This window comes from Camponotus vicinus, unplaced genomic scaffold (genome assembly GCF_025532165.1).
Source record: "Camponotus vicinus isolate PSW18456_S1 unplaced genomic scaffold, iyCamVici1.0 SCAF_10, whole genome shotgun sequence".
NCBI lineage: Eukaryota > Metazoa > Arthropoda > Insecta > Hymenoptera > Formicidae > Camponotus > Camponotus vicinus.
Genome location: NW_028141946.1, coordinates 2560947 through 2582901, shown reverse-complemented (window position 1 = coordinate 2582901; position 21955 = coordinate 2560947). Strand labels below are relative to the sequence as shown.

Genomic DNA, 21955 nt, shown 5'->3' with positions numbered 1-21955 from the left:
TGAAAGAGCATGATTGATCGGCTGACCGGCAGCACAATCGAGAATTGCCCGCGAGATCGGTCGATTGCTGCTCGACACGTTGATTTATCGCTAGCGACATGGTTAGATTTCATAACCGGGACAGTAGCTGCGAGAGAGTTTTCTAGTGTCGGATCTAAATTTGTCATAGGAAAAAAGAGCCCTACATAAGCTCTATAACATTAATTTTATATGACTGAGATGCTTCCTTTTTATCAAATGATAATAAATTTTTCAAGTATTTAAGAAACGCGCGCGAAAAAAATTATCTTCTATTGGTTATTTGCCGAGCCACTTAAAATATAATAATTCATTAATGATTAGTAATGAGAGAGATTTATGTAAGAAATAGTCAATTTACATAATGTTTGAACAGTAAAAATCTTTGAAATAATCTTTGTATTTAAAGATTGAGACGTTACGAAAAGATTGTAAGAGAAGTTATTAGCAGTAAAATCGACAACTAAAGATTGTTGCACATAAATTGGCGTACACAAAAACATACGTGCCGTTTAAATGATTGAATCAGGTGACAAAGTGCTTAATATAAATTATCAGATTATATTTATATTATGCTTTCACATTTACACAAATTTTTGTATAAATTTTCAGGATATTTACATTAATGCGCATTGTATATTCCACAAAATTCGTTATTATATTTATTTATGCATTGCGAATCGTGTCGATATGTAGTAATAAACCGCATAGAGCAGGAAGTTGACGCGAGAAACGTGTGTGTACTAAATATTTAAAGCCGCCGAATAACCGCATCGAAAAATATTTATTTTTCGATACAAGAGAGAGAAAAAAGGGAGCAACCGGTTTTATCTCGCATGCGTGTGCAACGCTGGTATTTTATGATTTCGAATATCGCGCATCCGATTCACGAGAATAAACGGTGGACGGTAAAAAAAAGAATTATGGGGAATAAAGTACCTTCCTCGGGTCAAATGATAAAATGTGCGTGCGAGAATCGAGACACTGTCGTGAAGAGCGGTGAATGTCCTTTAGGTTTGTAGATATATTAAGATAAATGACCGCTCATTAGTAAATAACCAATATAATTTTTTTCATTTTTTATCTAATTTTATTTTATTTTATCGAAAGTTTTTTATGGAACGAAAAATTTTTGTATTTTTTTTTACATATTACACAATCTGCAACTACAAATTTACTTTAATATCTCTCTCTCTCTTTTCATATATATTTTCTTATCTAATTATTCTAAAAATGTTGAATCTTTTGCAGACTTCTTCTGATAAGACGAGATCTTGAATTTACAATTTATTTCATTTGGAACTATGTAAATAATAAAAAGTTGTTTTTTTTATTTTATATACGAGTTACACAACTTGTGAGACTAAATTTATATATGTATATTTCTCTCTATATATATTTTCTTATCTAATTTATCCTGAAAATGCTGAATCCTTGGTAAGCTTCTCCTGATATAAAATGAGATCTTGAATTTATATCTTTCTATTTCTTAAGTAAAGGTTTGCGCTACGCCGCATACGCGTATTTATGATTCGCACACTATCCTGATTGCGTGCGAAAGTGGTTCACGTCGATCCCATAATTATGGTTAGTTAGATATATCCGGGAAAATTAATCCTTTTCTCGTGGCCGATGCTTATTTTAACACTCGATGGTTAGAGATTTAGCGGTTATGCGCTGTCGAAGTAAGCAAGATACGCACGCCTCCTTATTTATCTCGTTCTTAGCTGATAATTCTACCTCTACCAATCCCTGTCTTCCGGTTGCTTGGTACTTTATTCTAATTATTAATGGCGCTATCTTTCTTCCCTATGAAAAATACATTGAATACATTCGCACGAATAAAAAAAAGAGAGAAAAAGAGAGATTTTTTATCGCACGCGATTATATTAAGTGCGAAAATGCGAGCAAGAATGTATATGTGAAATTAATTCGCTCGCGGCTATTCATTTGCACTGGGATCTATTTGAGATTTAATATTCGGAAAAATGGAAATACAATTTTAACTCATCGTTGTTACATATTAAAGCTGTATACAGTTAAAAGAGAATAATTATATAAAATCCTTGTGGTATTGGGAGTGTGTATAGTGATTTCATACTCTTTTGTGTAAAATTATATTGAAAGTGGAAATAAAGTCAATTGTAAAAAATTTAATATCTGTTATTGAAGTCTAATTGGCAAAAATCTATAACTTTCAACATTAAATATCTTTGTTTAGAGAAATTACTTTTATTATCATTTTTATCAAAAAAGTTGAGTTTCAAATTTATCGAATTATATTTTTAAATAATAATTAATTACCGGATATTTATCGAAAAATACAGATGAAAATTTCATGCAGTAAATACGAACATGGTTAGTTTTTCATTTCAAACCAGCATTGCTAGTGAGATATAGTTGGTTATACAGACTTTTTCCTGCTTTTTAAAAAATATTGTATGATTTATTTTTTTTAAAGTCCTGAAAAATATATGTTTTTAATTCATATTCTTCTGAGATTATCAGCACTTTTTAAATTTTAACAATTTATTTTGTAAAATGTGAGAGGAAAAACACAGAATTTTAAATATAGTAAATTTCAGTGCATGAAAAAAATAACAGCGAGTTCTTGATTATATATTCAGCAATATGTAAACGCGGAATTAAGAACGATTAAGAACATAATTATCCCGTTACACATTCGCGAACAATTTATAAATAGCTTTGTGTCCGATGTGTTGTTTCGAATTAATGATGTCCGCAGTATCGAGCGTGGGAGTAATAAACGTATACACATGTAAAGAACCTCGCTATCAGTAAATGCACCGGTAAATAATCGCACAAACGAATTTATAAAAAGAGAAAGAGAGAAAGAGAGAGAAAATCCGTCGTCATTTTTGAAGAGAAAATGTAATGAAATAAAATATACAAAAAAAACCGAATAAAAAAAATAAAATATTTGACATCTCGACATCATTGTAAAAAAAGAAATTGACTTTGAATTGATCGGAGAATATTCCCTTGCGCTTCTCTCTCTTGAGCCCTTTTTTCAAATATCCCTCGTATTCCTTTTCTTCCTACGTTTTTTTTACATCTTAATTTTAGCGTATATATGTAGAGACACGCTTCCGGCACAACGTGCAGGATTGCGCGTACACGTACGGCACGGGGCGCTAATACGCGCCATTCACAAGCGTCCTTTAGACGAATCTGCCATTCATCCTAGTCCCATTCATCGGCCGACCGTCCCCAAGCGAACGATGCGGCGCGGCGGTCGGAAATCGCGTGATTTAGACACCGACATATTCGCGTATAATCCGCTTATATTCCATCGATGGGCAACGTTAATGTGAAGCGTCTGATCGGGACTTCCTTTGTCATTGTCAATTTGTAACCGCATGCGACACGAAGGTGTTTATTAACGACAAAGGGATATATTTCTGGGATTTGCAATTATATAAAAAAGATAAAATCTGCAAAAAGCAGACGAATATTTTTAATAGCTAGATAATGTGTGACTAATACAATTATAAAATTATTAATTATTAAATAAAATTATTTATGAATGTAGTTTCTTGTATCAAATAATATCAAATAGTTTTGAAGATAACTCGATTGACATAAATGATCTTCAGCGATTTTATTAGATATTACATTTTTAAAATTATTTTCAGCATTCAATTTCATAACTTAGTAATGTCCGCGCGATGTTAATTTGAGAGACTGACATCTCGGTATCCGGCTCGGATAAATTCTGGAAGTTATTTTAACCTTGACTGTGTGCACGCATATTTTTAGTCATCCATATTCTCGGTACATTAATCGTTACTGAGAATGGTTACGCAAAGTGACGTGGAATTTTATGGCATTTGTTTTTATTGAGCTGACCTAATACTATTTCCGTTTTACGGAATCCATATTGCTGTCAGAACGTGTCTATTAAACGCGACATAAAAATTTAGAAGAAACATGTAGATATTTATTCAAATTTATTCCAAATTAATTATTTATCTTGTTCGCAAAAATGAGAAAACTCGCATTATAACAAAATCTCATGTATATATTAGAATATATTTATAAATATAAAAATTACATAAAATATTTTCTCATTTCTCATTATAATTGCGTTTGTTTACGTCCAAAATTATAAATAAATTTGTTTACATTTATTGTTCCTTAAGAAACTCTTGCGTGTAAAATTAGTCTCCAAACTTTTACTCTCCGAAGAAGAAAAATATTGTGAATTTAAATCTTTTCTATCCCAAAAGGAAAGTTCAAGAGAAAGAGAGTGCATCTCTTTACTGCGATTTAACTTTATGACGTCCATGTTGTACGAATTTTTTTTAGGCGACTCCGTTTCTAGCAGCGGACGTAGATTAATCTTCCGCAACGCGGCGGTGTTTTCCTTGGCAGAGAGACCGCGTCGCGCGCAAGAACGTGCCCGAGGTTTAGGATGAATTTCATAAATTCCCGCAGTACTTTTAAAGATGCCAACAAAAACATCAATATCAACGCGACACTCTCTTCGCATATAACACATACATGAGAATGAATAAAAAAAATCTGAATTTTTAAAAATTTATCTACAATATAAACGAGACATTCAACACAAAATCAGTTGTGAAGAGGATTGGTATAACAATACAAGATAATAAAATTTTTGAAATGTATAAGAGCAATTTAATATTATATAATCAAATTCTTTATTTTTAGAAAATGAAAAGAATTTAGACTTGATCAAAATAAATCATGTTTCCATTTTCCTCACAATAATAAGAAATTGTTTAGCTCGCGTGTTATTTTACGTTACATACATATATGATGTACATGCAAGTGTAAATTTACATATATGTCCAAAAGGACATATATGTAAATTTACACTTGCATGTACATCATATATACATATGGTCTTCCTGTATTTCATGCTCAGTCTGGCCAAATATGTGTAAACGTCTGAAAATATTTGCGAGATATATGTGTGTTATATGTGTGGTGGTGTTCATCAACTAAATCTAGAATTCGCGCGGAAAGATTCCCTGGAAGCTACCAGAATAAGAAAAGAAATCTGAGGTTGGGAAAGAGACCGGCGTGATCCACGCGAGAGGCAACCAGTATATTTTCTCGCTCGCCTCATTCAGGTATTCGCGGAATAATGAGATTATATTGCGGCAGAGATCTCGTCTAAAGTAAACTGCAAGTTGCTGCTACGAGAATTGGGAGACACGCGTGTGCAATGTTCCTCATTTGTGCAATATATTAATGTCTCTATTCAAGGCTAGAGAGAAAAGGATATCTGCGAAAAACCAGAATTAAACTAGGAAAAAGCGCGCAATGGCCGTATACGATGGAAGTATTTTATAATTTAACTAATCTTTGGTAAAGCCCTTACTGTACAAGCTTACTGTATAAGCTCCTGTTTTTCAAAAGAAAAATCCAAATGTGTTCCCTGAGATATTTTTTTATTTTTAAATCAAATATCAGGATACTTTTCACAGTAAAATTAAAACGTACAGACAGGATATATAATACTTTTAAAAACTATCCAGGATCCTTGAGCTTTTCTCATAAATCCGACATCGCCTTCCGTCCGCAGGAAGTAGAACAGGAGATTGCTTCGAAATCAATTTACTTTGACGTAATTCATCTCCGTGGTCCGTTTGAGAGGGTCAGAAGCATCCCTTGTCTCGAAACTAAAGGCTATCAACTATCGCGCTTGATAACGTTTAATAAAATGACGACATGTATTGGAATTAACAATTTCGAGAGAAGCTCGAATCGAGATGCATTTGAATTCCAAATGAAACTATGGAAATTAGCATGAGAGCTAAATATAAAGTGGAAAATTTAAAATAAGCAATTTCTCTTCGTATATATATCAGGCATTGTTTAATTATTACATAATTATTACAAATAATAAAAATAAGTTTTTATTGTATCTAGGCCGATTTATATTGTGCGAAGTACGTGAATTTTGTGCGCGAAAACGCTATGGGATGTACACGCATTAATCGGAGGAAAGATACGTTTGGGATTGAAAATATGAACGAAGGGGTAACATCGCTAGATTATATCGCAGCATCGAATTTTCCGCGAAACAAACGAGTCGCGCGAGAGAAATCAAATATTACTTTTCTGGATACATTGTTGAACTGAATCACGCTTGCATATGTTGCGCCGCACGTAGTGCCACCACGGAAAATCCAATTTTCATGGGAACGAAATGAACCTTTATCGAATATCGTGGTCACGCGTAGAAATGCGCGATGCGGTTCGCCGTTTCGACATCTGCAATGGAATTTCTGACGTACTCTAACGTATTTCCGCTTCCACGCATTCGCAATGTTACGATATAATTACACGACCCTCGTGGGTACGAAAACACGCAGTCGATCTAATATATATAAACGCGAAATCTATGCTTATGTAGGTAAATATATTAAGATATGACGCGTATATATCGTACGTGAATGGAAGGTGCTATTGTATAATATCATAAGCTTATAGAATAGAATATGTAATACTTAAGCGTATTGTGAGCCGAGAAACGGTAAATTAATGAATGTTGCGCAAATTTATGTTTGTAAATTTAGTTAATTCTCGCTTTTCTCACTTCTCCTTCGCCCTTCTCGCTTCTCCTTCGTCATACATATTCCTGTTGCATTAGTTGTTTTCTTGGATAATAGCTTGGATAATGGATCACATGCAAAATTTGCGACAATCTCTCTCTGTGTGACTTTCTCTTTCCTAATAAAATATTCCAAATTTATTAAAAAATTTTTATACGAAATTCTCGCGTGTATATCAAGTTGATATCACGCGCTTCGCAATTAATAGGTCACGACAATATCTAAAAATATTATAATAAATATTATTCTCTGAACCTGTTGAATTTTTTAAATGCAATCACGTTTTTGCACATAATGTGATAGTAGACATCGCGGTTCTAATGATTACGAATTTCTATAATTTATTCTGTATCAGACGATCGCATATAGAAAATCACATAGAAATATAATAAAAAGCATGGAAAATATATAACATGTATTTTTTAAATTCTTTTCTCTTTTTTTATGTAATTAAAAACACTTTAACACACACTCTCTCTCTCTCTATAAAGTATTAATATTTGCAGAATTATTAAAATAATTATTAAAAGTGACATCATATAATAAATGATGAATCGTTCTAAATACAAGAATAATATTATGATTATTGCACTTCTTATATTTTTTTCTCTATGACACGTCAATCAGTCATCCGTCCGTCTGTCAACGGTGGCATTGATGCAGGATAACGACGGTTATCCGGAGCGTGACATCGAATTTACTTTGTCCGATTCGGATATTTGATGCATCGCATAGAGAAGAACGGCAAGAACAATCGCGTCCGAGTCGATTTTGAGGTCCACGTTTTGGCGGATCGATGCGACCACTCGATCGGAAAGCTCGATCTTACGGCACGATCGCGACTGATTCGGCAAAACCATTGGCACGGATTAGCGCGGGTTAATCAAACACAAAGGACGTTCCGTTGGTCGGGAATTAAACGGATTATGATCTCTGTTGGTCGTCGTCGCGATCCGCGATCCGTTTCGTTTGTTATGTCGTTGCGTTACGATCCGTCCGGTTTCCGAATGCTTTCGTGCCACTTCCGCGCATCCGTAATGCGGCTCGATGGCTCGATACATCCAGCCGGCAAGGAAATCCCCGCGAGCAAACTGTCTGACTAAACTGCGCGCAAACTTTACTGCCAAGATTTTCCACCGGCTTATAACGGGCTTTAGCGTTCCATTCTGAAACGGGAAGTCCGGCTCTATTCGTGCGTCCCGTGAGTTCTCAAGCGAATCGTGATTCGGGATCTGAACCAAAAGCAAATGATGTCATCTCGGATCGCTAATTACGCCGTCTCTTTTTGGCACTTGCCATTTGCGTATTCATTTTGTAGGATCAATCTGCGAAAAATGATCTTGTTCTCCTTTCATTTTTTAAAGTCTCGGTTTATAATCATAATTAAAATATTAAATTCGTAGCATATTTTATAGTTACTTAAAAGTTATATTATTATCCGTATTAAGGAATTGTATACGATAATAATATTAAGAGATTATATCAAGTTAATAATATTTTTATAAACTGTCATTCTACTGATAAAACAAAATTTTTAATATTTTTATTTATTTAATGTTTATAATGTACTATTTAATGCGCTTTGATTGCTTTAATATATGTAGATCAATTTTTTTCTTACAAATTCGATGCAATAAAATTAATATTAGAAGAATAGAAAATAAAAAAATTAAGAAACAGATGAAAAAGTAAATAAAGAAATGTATCTATCTCTATTTTAACGGCAATTAAGCGGTTTATGGTTTCAGTTCTATCCACTATCCAACTACCGCAATTACTCTCGCGGTTATCTCCATGTTCCGTATCGTGTCCGGACTTCGTAATTCGGTCGAGCGACGCGATAGCTTTGTGATCAATAACGTACATACAAGTTCTCACAAATTGTCTGATGTTCCATTGTTTCGCGAAGTTCACCGGCGATTCGACAAACGATAAATTGCTTGTAGGCTGTATTGTCACACATCACGTTTGACAATGATATACATAGTTGCGCTACGTCTAAATAAAAAAAACAATACTCGAGTCATACGTAAAGATCGATATTTTCCAATTAACCCGTATCATTTATTAGATGCAGAATCTCAAAATTAGTTTCTGCCTGCAACAGTAATTCTCTCTCTTTCAATCCGTTGCTGCAAAGTAGCGGATAATGAAAGCGATAAATTCGTATGGTAGCGATAAAAACAATATTCGCGAATCGAGTTTCGCGTACAATACGTTGCGGAAATCGTGCGCTTCCCGGTTGTAAAGCTGTAAAAAGTGAAGGGAGAAGATTGGGAGCTACGCCAAACAAAAATCCACTCCATTCTGCTTCGCGTTCAACCGACTCGAATTTTCTCTCTCTCCTTCGCCTTCGCTTCTTCGATAAATCTCTCCGTCAATCTGTCTCGCTTCGATCGCGCCCGGAATTTCGGAAATTCCGTTCGGTAGCTTCGGCGAACGTGACCGTTGTGCCGTTGCGCGCGCGGAATTTTCGATATTTTTATTCGATAACGCGCCCGCCGGCGGCCCGTCGCGGAGTATCTCGATTGAATTTCAAACGAAATTCAAATTACGTTTAATTTGGTTAACTACCAGTGGAGGAAAGAGAGAGAGAAAGAGAGAAAGAACAGATCGAGACAGCTCGCGTGCGGTTCCGGGCCGATTCCGAGGCCGGGGATGCGTTATACGGATTCTATTATCGATCAGCACAGCACACGCTGTTTATTAAAACGGCACGACATTACAAACAGAGCATCGTCCGTTTCGCTCGATCAACAATCGTGTCTCGTCATATTGCTGCAAACAAAAATACCGTCTACGTTGAATTTGTTGCGAAAAGAGTTACAGGTGGTAACAACTATTTGACATTTCTGTCGAGAGAAATCTATCGTTAAAATAAAATTCTCCACTTTTGGGATATTTTATATCTTTCTTCGTAAATGTATGTGTATCTGATTTATTACAGGAATAAGAGTATTATTATTTAAAATGTTATAAAAGTTTTGTTGGATAAATTTTTGATTTTTAATTCCAATTTTAAAAATCTTGATAATAACAATATAAAATATGTACTGCTAGAGTACTATTAAATAACAAATTTATAAATTATTCTTCTGGTTGCGTTCAAAAAACAATTAATAATAAAAATATGAAAAATATATATTATAATCTCTTAGGATATCTGCCTAATAATATAATACGAGATAAAAGCGTGCGCTATATAAATATATTGTATATACACGTTTCTATTTTAATTCTCTCCTAAAAACTTGTAGCGCTTTAATTTTCCGATGATACAGGTTCTGCATTTGCGGTCTCCGCGATTCTTAAAATTATTTATCTCTTCGATATTCGATTATGCGTTATCGGCAGCCGCCAGAAGCGCCGATTGGAAGTGGAATCGCCAAGCGCGGTGAGTACTTGTCGCTGTCGAAATGAAACGGGATAAAAGTCGAAAGGGTGGATCGGTGTGCGAACCGTTTATTGCCTCGGTACCCGGGGTGCCCGGAAACGAGTGCCGGGGTTCATCGCGTAACCGAGATAAAAACGTAAACGGCGGACGAGTCGATCGCGCATCGACGTTCCCGGCCGGCGGCACACGAAGGATGAATATTTGACGATGTTTGCGGGAATTGTATAACGGGTGTTCCCGCGGGCGTTGTTAGCCCAAGTTAATCAACGCGGCTGTCTCGAAATGCAATCTCGCGGCCGCGTCGGATGGGAGATCCGGTTCGTAACTTAAAAATTTGTTTTATTACGCGTTGCGACGATAATTAATCATTCGATCTGGCATATTCGCTTTCCGATATGCTGTAATATCGCCTCTTATAAAAATATTAGTGTATTTTCCATCGCATCGTTCTTTTTTAATTTAATTACTTTGAGTACAGCAATAAATAAATAAATAAATCGGATTACGCACAATGCGAAAATCGAATTGCACGTGCAATTCAGAATAATAAAATATTTATATTTTTGCCCACATTTTTTACACATTTAATCTCTCTAGCGACTTTATGATAACAAAGTTTATAATAGAATTCTAATAGACACTAGATATTTAATTTAGCAGCTTTAAAAGTTAGGAATATAACATTTAATTGAATTTGATAAGGACAAAATATTATTGCAGTTTTTTAATAAAAAGCACAGTTATTCTGTTTCCAATGCAACTATTAAAAAATCCTGTATTTTGATTTTTTTATGAAATGTATATTATAAAATTTCCATACCCATATGGATACTTGTGAGGAACAAATAAATAAAGTGCGCAGAATTTAATTTTCAATTAAATTTATCTAGTTATACGACAAATTTTAAATGAAATTTTTTCATTAAGTTCTGTTTTAATTCGCTACAATCTCCTTATTTTCAAAAATTATTTTAAATAATTCTGTAGCTATCAATTCTTCGATTTACCTATTGCAATTGCCAGTATTTTTAAGCCAGTGTTTTTAGCATCTGTTTAAAAAAAAATATCTTGTGATTCTACGACACCTTATATAAGCGCGCAAATAGGCGCATCGAAGCGAGGCTCCTTCGTTCGCGTTATTTGTACGTCACACCTCCCAGGCCTCTCATTAAAATCCACCTCTTGAGGACCTGCGGACAGGCTACCCTGAAAATGAGCCCTCCGAGCGGAACTGCCGTCTCCGCTGTCAACGATTAACGATCTACGGGTGCCTTGTTTAATTTTCGCCATCCCGACAGACGAGCGATGAACTAACGTATAGAAACGTAAAACAAATTTTTTTTTTTATATTTAGACGAAGGAAATATTGACAAAGAGTAGATATTTCGTGAGTGTCGCTGAAAAATGTTTAAGAATACGATTTTTATAAGATTAGTATAAGTAGTAGTAGTAAAAGTTAAGTAGTAGTAATAAAAGTTAAAGTATCAATTAGTAGTAATAAAAATTTAAACCTAATTTTAGAATTATTTAATATTTAAAATCTGAAAGATGATTTGCTTAAATAGTCTCTACACTTTACTTAAATTTAAGCGAATACTGTATTAATTCGAAAATTAATTGTTGACAAAACACTAAAAGATAATTGAAATAAAAAAATAATTGCGATAATTTCTATTAAAGTTTTTGTAAAAAAGATATTACATTTCTGTAAAACGTACTCTCGATAATTATTTTGTCAATGGTCCATTGACGAATATTCCTTTATTTAATACAAAAATTAATACTATTTCATAAACAATTTCTTTATTTTTATTCGGAAAATGAGATGAAGCTTTAGAATAGCTGGCTTTTTTTTTCACACGAGCACAGCATAAAGATTTCTTGAACTCGTATTCGTCTTACGAAATACGAGAGAGAATCGTGCTCGACAACCTAATACATTATTCCACGATCCGGTCTAAGTATCGCGTCGTCGAGCACAACTTCGGTAAATTAGTAAATTGCGTTCCGCGCGTGGAATCGAGAACGAAGTTGGGGAGGAAGAGATGAGGGGGAGGCGGGAAGAGAAGAGAGGGGGCGAGTCACACGAATCGACAGATAATCGTTTCCGCAATCTAGTTTCTACGATCGGCAAAGCTCTACATATATCGTCTCCTTTCCGGCCGCTAAACTCTGGGAGTTTCTCCCATTCCGGAGAGAGATTGTCCCGCGGGATCAGTCGGGAAGATTTAAACCGCCGTGCCGAAATCCCCTCGAAACTCGAGACAAATAGCTCGAAATAAGTATACGAATGCAAACCGAAGGACCGGTCGATTTATCGGCTCGATAGAATGCCAGCGATACTATCGTCCGGCTACGAGATCTACGGCAGCGTCTAAGGTCGCCCGAATGAATTGCCAACCTCGGTGGTCGTTTTTCTCGCTCGAATAAAATTCGCTCAATATTGCCGGATGAAGAACGAAAATCTTGCGATGCAAACACAAATACGCGATATTTTATCGAGACGTTATGCGTTGGAGAAATATCTCATAACGTATCTTTGCGACTTTTAGTGATAGAGTATACTTTATTTTGTTAGAAACTACGAATATCAATATAAAAGCTACGAATCAATCAATTATCTGACTTTTTATTATACACCATTTTTTCTCTGCATAATTGCATTATAGTACATGCATATGTGCTTCTCAAAATATGTGGACTTCTAATTCATTAGGTGGCTGAAATGTATCGAGTGTATACTTTATCCGATTTACATTCCTTTCAGAACTTGTTTTCTTTAGAGCTTATTCGCATTACAAGAAGATTAATGTTTCCGGTAGTTTCTTGCAAAGATTATGACTATACGTGACGTCAGATTTGTCTCGGTTAGTACACGATTCATCATGGTCTAAATGTGCTTTTAGCTAGCTGCAGTATTACACAGTCCTGCGATATTCTGCTTAAGCCACATAATAAAAATATCACAAGCGAGCAACTAGGAAAAGTCATAAGCTATTTGTAAAATAAACATTCATCTCTGTTTCTCTAATCCTGTTATAGTCGCATATTAAGTAGTTCGTTATTACCTCTTGTGTCAGTTTAACATTTGCGTAAGTTACTATCGTATCAAACTTTCCTTCTGCATCGCTGCAAAAGGGAATATTCTGAATATATACGTTATTCGCGCATTTTATTCTAGCCTCGTATACTGCCTCGACGCCGAGACGATTTAATTAATTATGCGTCGCGCAAAATGCACGCCCCCCATTTACCTGTCACATACCCTTCTTTGTTCCTCCTGTCTCGAGTCGAGACGACAGAGACGTGCACGTGGTGCGATGCAGTGGGCTCTCGTAAAGTAACGTCTTAATTATAAAAGGGTCGGCACCGCCGTGTGTGCCTCACGAGGCACCTTAAGCACCTTATAGCAGCCATACGGGACCTTAATGGGCGCGTGGGTGACTGCCAGCGTCGTGACAGCGACGGAAGAGAATCTACGGTTTTTCGCGTGGCCGCTCTTGAGACAGAGAGGACCGCCGTTCCCTGCGGGGGTGAGCGAGCACGCGCCCTCTTAACGCGAGACACATTCGCCTCCAAATTAAACGAGCGCGATTAAAGCCCAGGCCTTAAGGCCAGAATTTACGCGGTGCAACGCGGATCCCGGTTACGGTAACGCTAACATCGCACGACGAACGTTAAACCGCAACGCGCTCGGAGCAATTTGCAAACATTCCGTACATTCTTGACATCCCGTAACTTGGTAATATCAAATATATGCCTATGTATTTCTCATTACTTTTACATCGATTAAAAGAGTTCTTTGCTGTAATACATGACATACATACTTTCACTGAAACTAGTCCGTTAATGAATTATTTATATGCGAGTTTAATTCATACTCTATCGATAAAAATTTAATTTATAAAGTTAATAATACATAATCGATAAGATATATAATTCTTTCTTCGACAAGTCTGTAAAGTTTTCAACAAGAAATTATTATTCACAAAACAGGTGTATTTGGATTTCACGCGCGGGGAAGTTTGAACAATAGAAATAGTCCCGTGGGCTACTAAAAACACGCTTAAATGTTCCCTACTTAACTATGACTACAAACTGCATTTACTCGAAACTGTTTGCTGTTTACTTATACTTAGCTAGTCGAGTTCTGCACGAGAACACGAGTGACTTACTTTCTGAAATTAAGCCAGTTTACTTCGAAACGATCTCTACTAGTTACGCAAATTGAGTTTCCTTCTGCTTCTTTCATGTCGCAATCTATCGAAATTATTGTGATTTACATTTGATTCTTGATCCATTAAAAAAATTACATCTCACAAAATCCTTATTTGATCATCTTTATATTATTGTGTGTGTGTTTGCATATTTCAAAGTTAAATATTAATTAATAATTTAAATATTAGCTATTTCGGTCTTTGAAAATTATAAATTTCTGTAACTTTAAGTATGTCGACTTTTATATTACATTTTCTCTCTATTATTGTGTTTTATTTGAACATCATTGTGACAAGATTATTAACGTGGAATATTTGCAAGTCGAAAGATTCCCAGGAATTTTCAAAAGAGAATTTCTCTCCATAATTAGGACTTAGCGATGATACAGATTCGTTGACTGCCTGCAAACTTCACAATTAAAACTCTGTTACATAATTCGTCAGATACATATTTACATATTTCCGTAATACTAGATATTTTTTACATAAAGTATATATTTCTGTATTTTAAAAATATATATTTATAAATTATATTAATATTCTGTACTATAATAATACCTATATAATTTTCTGAATTTATATATTCTGTGTTATAATTTATAAATATTACATACAATGGAAAAAGAAATAAAACTCATGGAACAAAATCATGATTTTGATGAATCAAAGTTTACTTTATCACGTTCTTATTATAAAGAAAAAGTTCGGATCTATTCATAGAAACTCATCATCAGTTTCTAGCGACATTCACGAAAGTCTACGAGATAAATAGATAGATAAAGAGAGAGAGAGACCTGGTCTAAGGGGTTTCGCCATATATAATGTAACTTCGGCGAAACTTTCGTAATGCGAAGGGGCAGGGCGTGAGCGTGGTAATGACGACGGGGTAAGGGTCGGAGGACGGGTCAATTAGTCTTGATTTAAATTAGCCACGGCGGCTGGTAATTAACTTTGGTTTAGGGCGCCCGACCGGTAAGCCAGCGCGGTAATAATGACGATAATTATTATTGTAGGTTCGCCACGTGCGCGCGTACATAGCATCGGGAGCAGCACAAGTTCCGAAGAAGCCCGAGGACGCGGCAAAGTTCGAAGGCGATCGCTGGATGCAACGATAACGGATATTAGATTAAGTCGTTGATGAGTTCCTGATGGTGAGTCAAATTACCGCTTATACGAAAACTCCGGGGGAAGAGAGGAAAGGAAAGGGAGAAGAAAGGGGGAGAAGCGAAAACATCGAGCAAAGAAATAAATTCTTCGGCAAAAAAATCGAAGTTTCGAATGAAATAAAAATAAATCTCGCAGATTTCGGATAATTTATAAAGTCTTTAAAGCGAGTTATGTATTCGATTTTATCAGTAAATGTTCGGCTTGAGAGATCGAGAAATTTTTTGAGCCATAATAAAATTTTAAAACGAAATAAGTTTATAATTTGTACGAGAGGATTGTAAGTATAAAATCGTATCGAAATAGATCTTCGGATATAATAAAATAATCTTATAATCCGAAATAATCTTTCGGATTATAAGATTATTTTATTCTCAATTTATCAAAGATTTATCAGTAGATAAGGAATACAGCGATGATGTGGAGCACCTTGTATCGAAGAAACGAAACTGAGAAGCCGCGATAGCGAGTGAAGTGTCAGCGAGGTAATTAGGCTTTTACAGTGATTGAGAATCTCAGCGTCGTCGGCGTCCTTCGCGAATGAGTGTCGTTAAATCGTGTCGTCTGCTGGACGAGCATTAATCAAACGGAGCCGGTGGTTATCGATTCCAGTGGGTATCCGATTTGTACTGTCGCGCGCGTTTGCGGCCGACGAGACGCGAGCAAATCGAACGTAAACTCGCAGTTAATTTTGACACCGGCGATTACTCGCCGCGACAACTGAAACGCGAATTGACGGAGCTCGTTATCTTCGCGCGTTACCTCCGTCGCTGTTGATGCTTTTGCACCTAATGGTTCGCATTTGTTCTTCGACACAAACAAACTGATAAATATTTTTGAATGCTTTAAATATCTCGACAGAAGCTGAAGACCTTAATACTAAGCATTCTCATTTAATTTTGATATAAAGTTAATCGACTTCTTATTATAATTTCTATGAAAAAGAGATATTACAAGATAAAACTCTTGGCATTTTGTTCACTTCTTCTTCTGTCAGGATCTGTCAGGATTAAAAGCTAAATTTTTTTCCGATAATTTTAAAGATAACGAAACGCATTTTCAATGGAATTCCGCGGATTAACAGAGACGGGCGTTCTATTTCACGCTTTTCGCCATTCCATTTCCTCGATCGCTTGTGTCCTTTCAGCTGCCCGTATCAGCTCTCGAGAAGAGCTCTATACGGGCGCAAAATTTCAATTATCTGAGAAAAATCTCGATTGATCCTTGGCGCGAGATTGAACGGCCGGCTATGAAACGCGGATGAGAAAGGAAGATTCAAACGGTTTATCGGGATGTTGGAAGGGGAGAGGGAGGAAGCGAAAGGGGGAAAGCTTCGGAGAGCGGTAAAAACTTTTATCGGACGATATCAATTTTTCTCAAACAGCCCGCATTGATGTACACCTCGAAGCGGCTTTAACGGATGAGTTTCGTGTAAACGAGGAAATGTGCCATCGGGAATGCATATCGTGAGTTATTCGAACGTACTACATGGTGTTGGTTAACTCTTGAATGCATCTTACAGTTAACGCGAAGATTACAAGATACATTTAATATGCGGAAATCTACATACAACTAGATGGACAGGTAGACGAAAAGATTTTTTCTCTCTTGAAATGAAATTCCCCGGGGACGATCAGGGATTACACATATACCTGACAGCTTAATACAATTATAAACGTATAACTTTTGAGTTAGAAAGCTAGATTGATGGCTAAGATGAACGCGTAACTGCTCTCAGATTTTGTACTTGTATCAATAAATTGATCACGTAAGACGGAAACTATAATGGCCGGTTTTGTCAATGTCCGTCAACTACTTCAGTGGAGAATCGCGTAAACAATAGATAAAGTCAACCAGTTGTTATCGTATTAAAAATAATCGTATTATATATACTTTTTCTTTGAGACATTTCCTCGCAATTTTTCTATGCACAAACATTTATTTCGCTTGTAAATTTTTTTTGATACTTGAAGAAAATGCTAGAATGCAAAATCATTATTGAAACATATTTTGGACCCATAAAATATTGTTTTTATTCGTGAAAAATACCGTGAAAGCTTTAACAAACTTTCTAAAAACGGAACTCTATTGAATCTTATGATACGACGCTTTAAGATTAAAGGTCTTAGATTTTCAAGGCCGTAGTCGCCCCTAGACGCGAGCAACTTAATATTCGAGAAAAATCGCGCTCGCGACGACCAATAAGTCTCCAAAGTTCCCTCGTTACTCGCAAATCGCTCCTATAAAGCTTCGCGCTCGAATATCGCGTTGCTAATTGAGGGTAAGGAAGCATAAGAGCACAGGCTGGACGGGGATTTTTGAATAATATCGACTAGCTGATTCGCTCAACCGGAATAAAATGCCTTAGGCGGTTCTCCATTTTCATATAGGTGCGCTCTACGAGCGATCTTCCCTCTTTCCGCGGAGGATTTACATCGCGGCGAGCCGCGGGCGATGCGTGTGCGCGTATCACGATGTACCTGGTATGCGTAATTAGGTCGTGATTGGTCACGATGTATAGAAGATTGTCTCGTACTCCTCGACGGGTTGTCGTTCCAAAATTTTCATTTTTTATTTTTCGGATTTTACCGCCTACTTGCCTTGAAGTTTCTTTTCGCACTCATTGCTAGTTGCGATTAGAATTAAACCTAATTTATTGCTGCTAAATGATATTCGATTATTACGCTCTTGGATGAAATCTGTTTTAATTTAGCATTTTAATCTCGCGACGAAATATGGCGTCCAACTATCCATTCAAGAATTTTTTATCGAGAAGATATTTGTACAAGAAATTATATTAATAAACTATTTACACATTTTGATATGTGTATCACAGATTGAAGATCATTGTTCTATATTATACAGAACATGGATTAATAGAAAAAATTTATAAGATCTGTCGAGCAAGTTTCTAATCAAAAATAGTACTCTTGTCCTTCCTCCCATTCAGCTGCTCCCACGAATCTCTTTTGCTCGTTAATCTAACGCTACATTTTATAGCCCGCCGAAGGCAATTTCTCGAGCTCAGCGTAATTCGTTGAGTTGAGTTTATCCGCCGTAAAGTTTCGCGGGGCTTCTTCCGCCTTATTTGAAGTATCGATAGTACAATCGCGATCGTTCCTCCGCATCGTCGTTGCTTTTATCATCGACGCCGTAACAATGAAACGCTCGTTCGGCTTTAACAGTCTGCGAAAAACAGATCGATCGCATGCTCGTTCTCGACACGACGTACTCGTCCCAACGACGAAAGTTATTTCCTTCTGCGTTAACCAACAATATGTGGTTATCATTGTATCACTGATCGCATTGTAAGAAATGCACGGCAAAATAGGCCACCTTATGCGATCGACAAGACAACAGTTACATATGACTTCTTCATATCCTTGGCACACGTTCTTCCTACGTTTCATCTTTTGAATCATTAAAATGAACGTCTGTCGCTCATCAAGACGTGAGTTTTATATAATTGTATTTTATAGGAAAAATAAATTATTTAAAATTTTCTCTCTGTGTGTGAATTACAGATTCACAATTAAAATTAATTTTTTCATTGGACAAAGTATAAGTGTAGACGATCACCAAAGAATATCTCTCGATATTGGCAAGAGAAATGTCTTTTTGAATGGCTCGTAGATTAAATCGAAACGAATAATACTCCAAATTTATCGGACAATAAATTATGATATTAAACCTCTAAATTAAATTGCAAAATGTATGTGCACGAAAAGAATATCCTTGTAAATAAGTGCTCCATAAAAAAAGTTAATCTCTCTATCTTTTAACATATTTCTATTCTTCGTGATTTGCTTTACAAAAAAAGAATAATCATACCTACTTGCACAAGTATTTTTCAAGATAAATGATTTCGTGAAAGTAATAAATAAAGTTTCCAAATTTCGATTTTTTAAGATATTTAAGATAATTTATATCATGTATAGAATATCTCTCCTCCCCCTTCCTTCTAGTAAAAATGCGAAATTTATTTTTTCTCTCAAAGCATTATTTATATCACTTTTACACAGACATGCGACAATTTTATAATACATTTTTTGGTGTGTGTGTGCTTTCATATATTGCGCGCGTGCGTTGCACAGGCAAGAAATTTGTGTAAAGTTTCGCGATTATCAAATTAACTGACACATTGGAAGGAAAGTCGAATAGTCTCGTATCTTGTTATCTTAAAAAAATATGAATTATTTTTGCTCATTCTCTTTATGCCGTCGAGGAACCGGTGCTGCAACTCGAGAAATCTTATTGCACGCGCGTGCTATGTTTAGAAACGTGTAAATTACACGCAGGCCGTATTCGACCGAATGATTCCGAGCTCTCCGAGTACTCGTACACGCCTGACATATCGCGCGCGATACCGCGCCGGGCGAGAGGAAAGCGCATCGCCGCTTTAAGGTGCATCCACGATGGAAAAGGAAGAAAACGTGGAAAGAGAACGAACCGATGTAGTGTGCAAACAGTGCTCGGGATATGTTTCCCGAAACGGAAAGACCCTCGGTGGGCGTTTATCCGAGCGCATACGCACACGCACACGTTTACGCAGTCGCCGAGGTGTACTTAAACGACGCCACGGCGTTAAAATCCTAAACTTGGCAAGACATAATGCTTTGTGACGGTACTCCACATATATTTCCAGGCATATTTTCAAAGTTCTATACATAGTTTTATCAGAATAGCAAGTTACTTTTAAATGTGTTTTCTATAAAAAAAGTTACAATTATTATTTTTCGTATGTTATTTACACTCCACTCTTACATATTAAATAAATTTATATACTAACATAATTTCTTGAAAAACAATAATTTATACATATAATTCATTATATAAAAACATTATAATCAGAGATATTGTTTTGTTGAGGAAAAATGGGACAAAGCCAATGAAATAAAAACATGTCATTTAATATTAAATGAATTGTATATTTATAAACTGAATAACTAATGAATATATTTGTGAATTTTATTCCAAATTATATTATTTAGAATTTATAGAGAATTTATATTTATATTATTCAGAATTTAGACTAAAATTAAAATCATATATAAATACCGCAAAAACAAAAATTAAAACATTTGCTGAGCCAGATAAATAAACGTGATTCCAAACATTAGACAATTTGCACATGTCACCGTCATGTTACCGTGCATTTCAAAATAAAGTATTGCAAATATTTGTGTAGCTTGCGTGATAATACTGCAATAATAGACCGTCAAGCTGAACAAACACAAACGTTATGCAATATGTTTGGATAATATAATATTTTGTGAACCGAATAGCTATATATGTTTAAATATTTCACATATCGAGAACTTTATAATAATATATTACATTTGAATCAGAAATTTAAAATATATAAGAATAAAATAAGAATAAAATTCTTAAAAAACATGTCAAAAGACAATTCTTACGTTATTAGTAATAAAGAGAGCGAGAGAGAGAGAGAGAGAGAGGGAGGGAACTATAAACTATTCAAAAAACTATAAATTATTCAATATTAACTTATCACAAATATTTTCGAATTTTTATATTTTCACAATTATTTATATCATAACTTCTTTTTTATATTTTATTTTTATAAATAAATTATAGTTTAATAATTTTTATTTTAAATTATGATTTTTATCAATCTTGTTATTTATCATATAATTGTGTGATTTTTACGTTATAATTTGTCTAACTCTGCCGATTGCATTTTAACGTATCTTGAAAAGAAAGATATGAAAAAATCTGTCCCTTCTGTTTCCTTGAAAAAATAGAATGATAAAAAAAATTATCTATCGGAGGAGCATCGAATAATTTGAGAGAAAATAGTTTAAAAAATTCATACTCCTTTCGTGAATATCGAAAAAAGATTTATGTAAATTTAAACGTTTAAAATTACAAAATGGGTTATTATCGATCAGAAGATCGACCAGAAGATCGGGATATAAATGAGTAGATATAAAAATTACGGTATCGTGCATCAACTCGACATATAACTTCGCAGTGATCGACGAGGCTCATACTTTGACAGTCATTACACGGCGAAGGAATTTACATTACAAGTAAAGGAGATGTGCGAAACTACTTTATTCGTGCACGGTTTAACGAGGCGGCACTTTTCTCGTTTATCTATGATAACTCGCGGAAATAAACCGGATTGCTTTCGCGAACGGTCTTAATCGTCGTCATTACTATTCTGTCTGTAGCTCTTTATAGTGCTTACATCATTTCCTATCGGGGCATCGATGATCGCGCCCGTCGACGGATCGTTCGATAAAACTGTATATGAGCAATATATATATGCGTAGAAAAAAAATTTTTAAGTCACACGAACACGTGAATATACATATATACGCGCATATACATACGTACGTAAATGAGCACGCGTTAAACATACTCGGCGACGACTCTCCCTCTTCCTTTCTTTCCCTTTTCCTTTTTGAAGTCGTGTTTCCTACGTCCCTTAACACCCCTTCCCCCCTTTCCTTTCTCGTACTTTCTTCCCTCTGCATAGGGGTGGCCCGAAAAGAGGGTTCGCCTCCGAGTTATTATTATTTTCCCGC

General features: G+C 35.5%; 2 protein-coding genes across 4 annotated transcripts in view; one reads left to right on the top strand and one right to left on the bottom strand.

Moving 5' to 3' along the window:
- The window catches only part of LOC145960403 (netrin-1), a 183066-nt gene that overhangs the window by 13425 nt on the left and 147686 nt on the right, over positions 1-21955 (bottom strand). The window lies entirely within an intron of this gene.
- LOC145960404 (uncharacterized) overlaps positions 1-21955 on the top strand; it is a 162047-nt gene that overhangs the window by 14358 nt on the left and 125734 nt on the right. For 2 of the 3 annotated variants that reach the window (XR_014435346.1, XR_014435348.1), the window contains exon 4: positions 15251-15388. The exons of the other annotated variant lie outside the window; for it this stretch is intronic. The gene's annotated coding sequence lies outside the window, so the exon portion shown is untranslated. The remainder of the gene's footprint in view (positions 1-15250; positions 15389-21955) is intronic. 3 annotated transcript variants of the gene reach the window in all.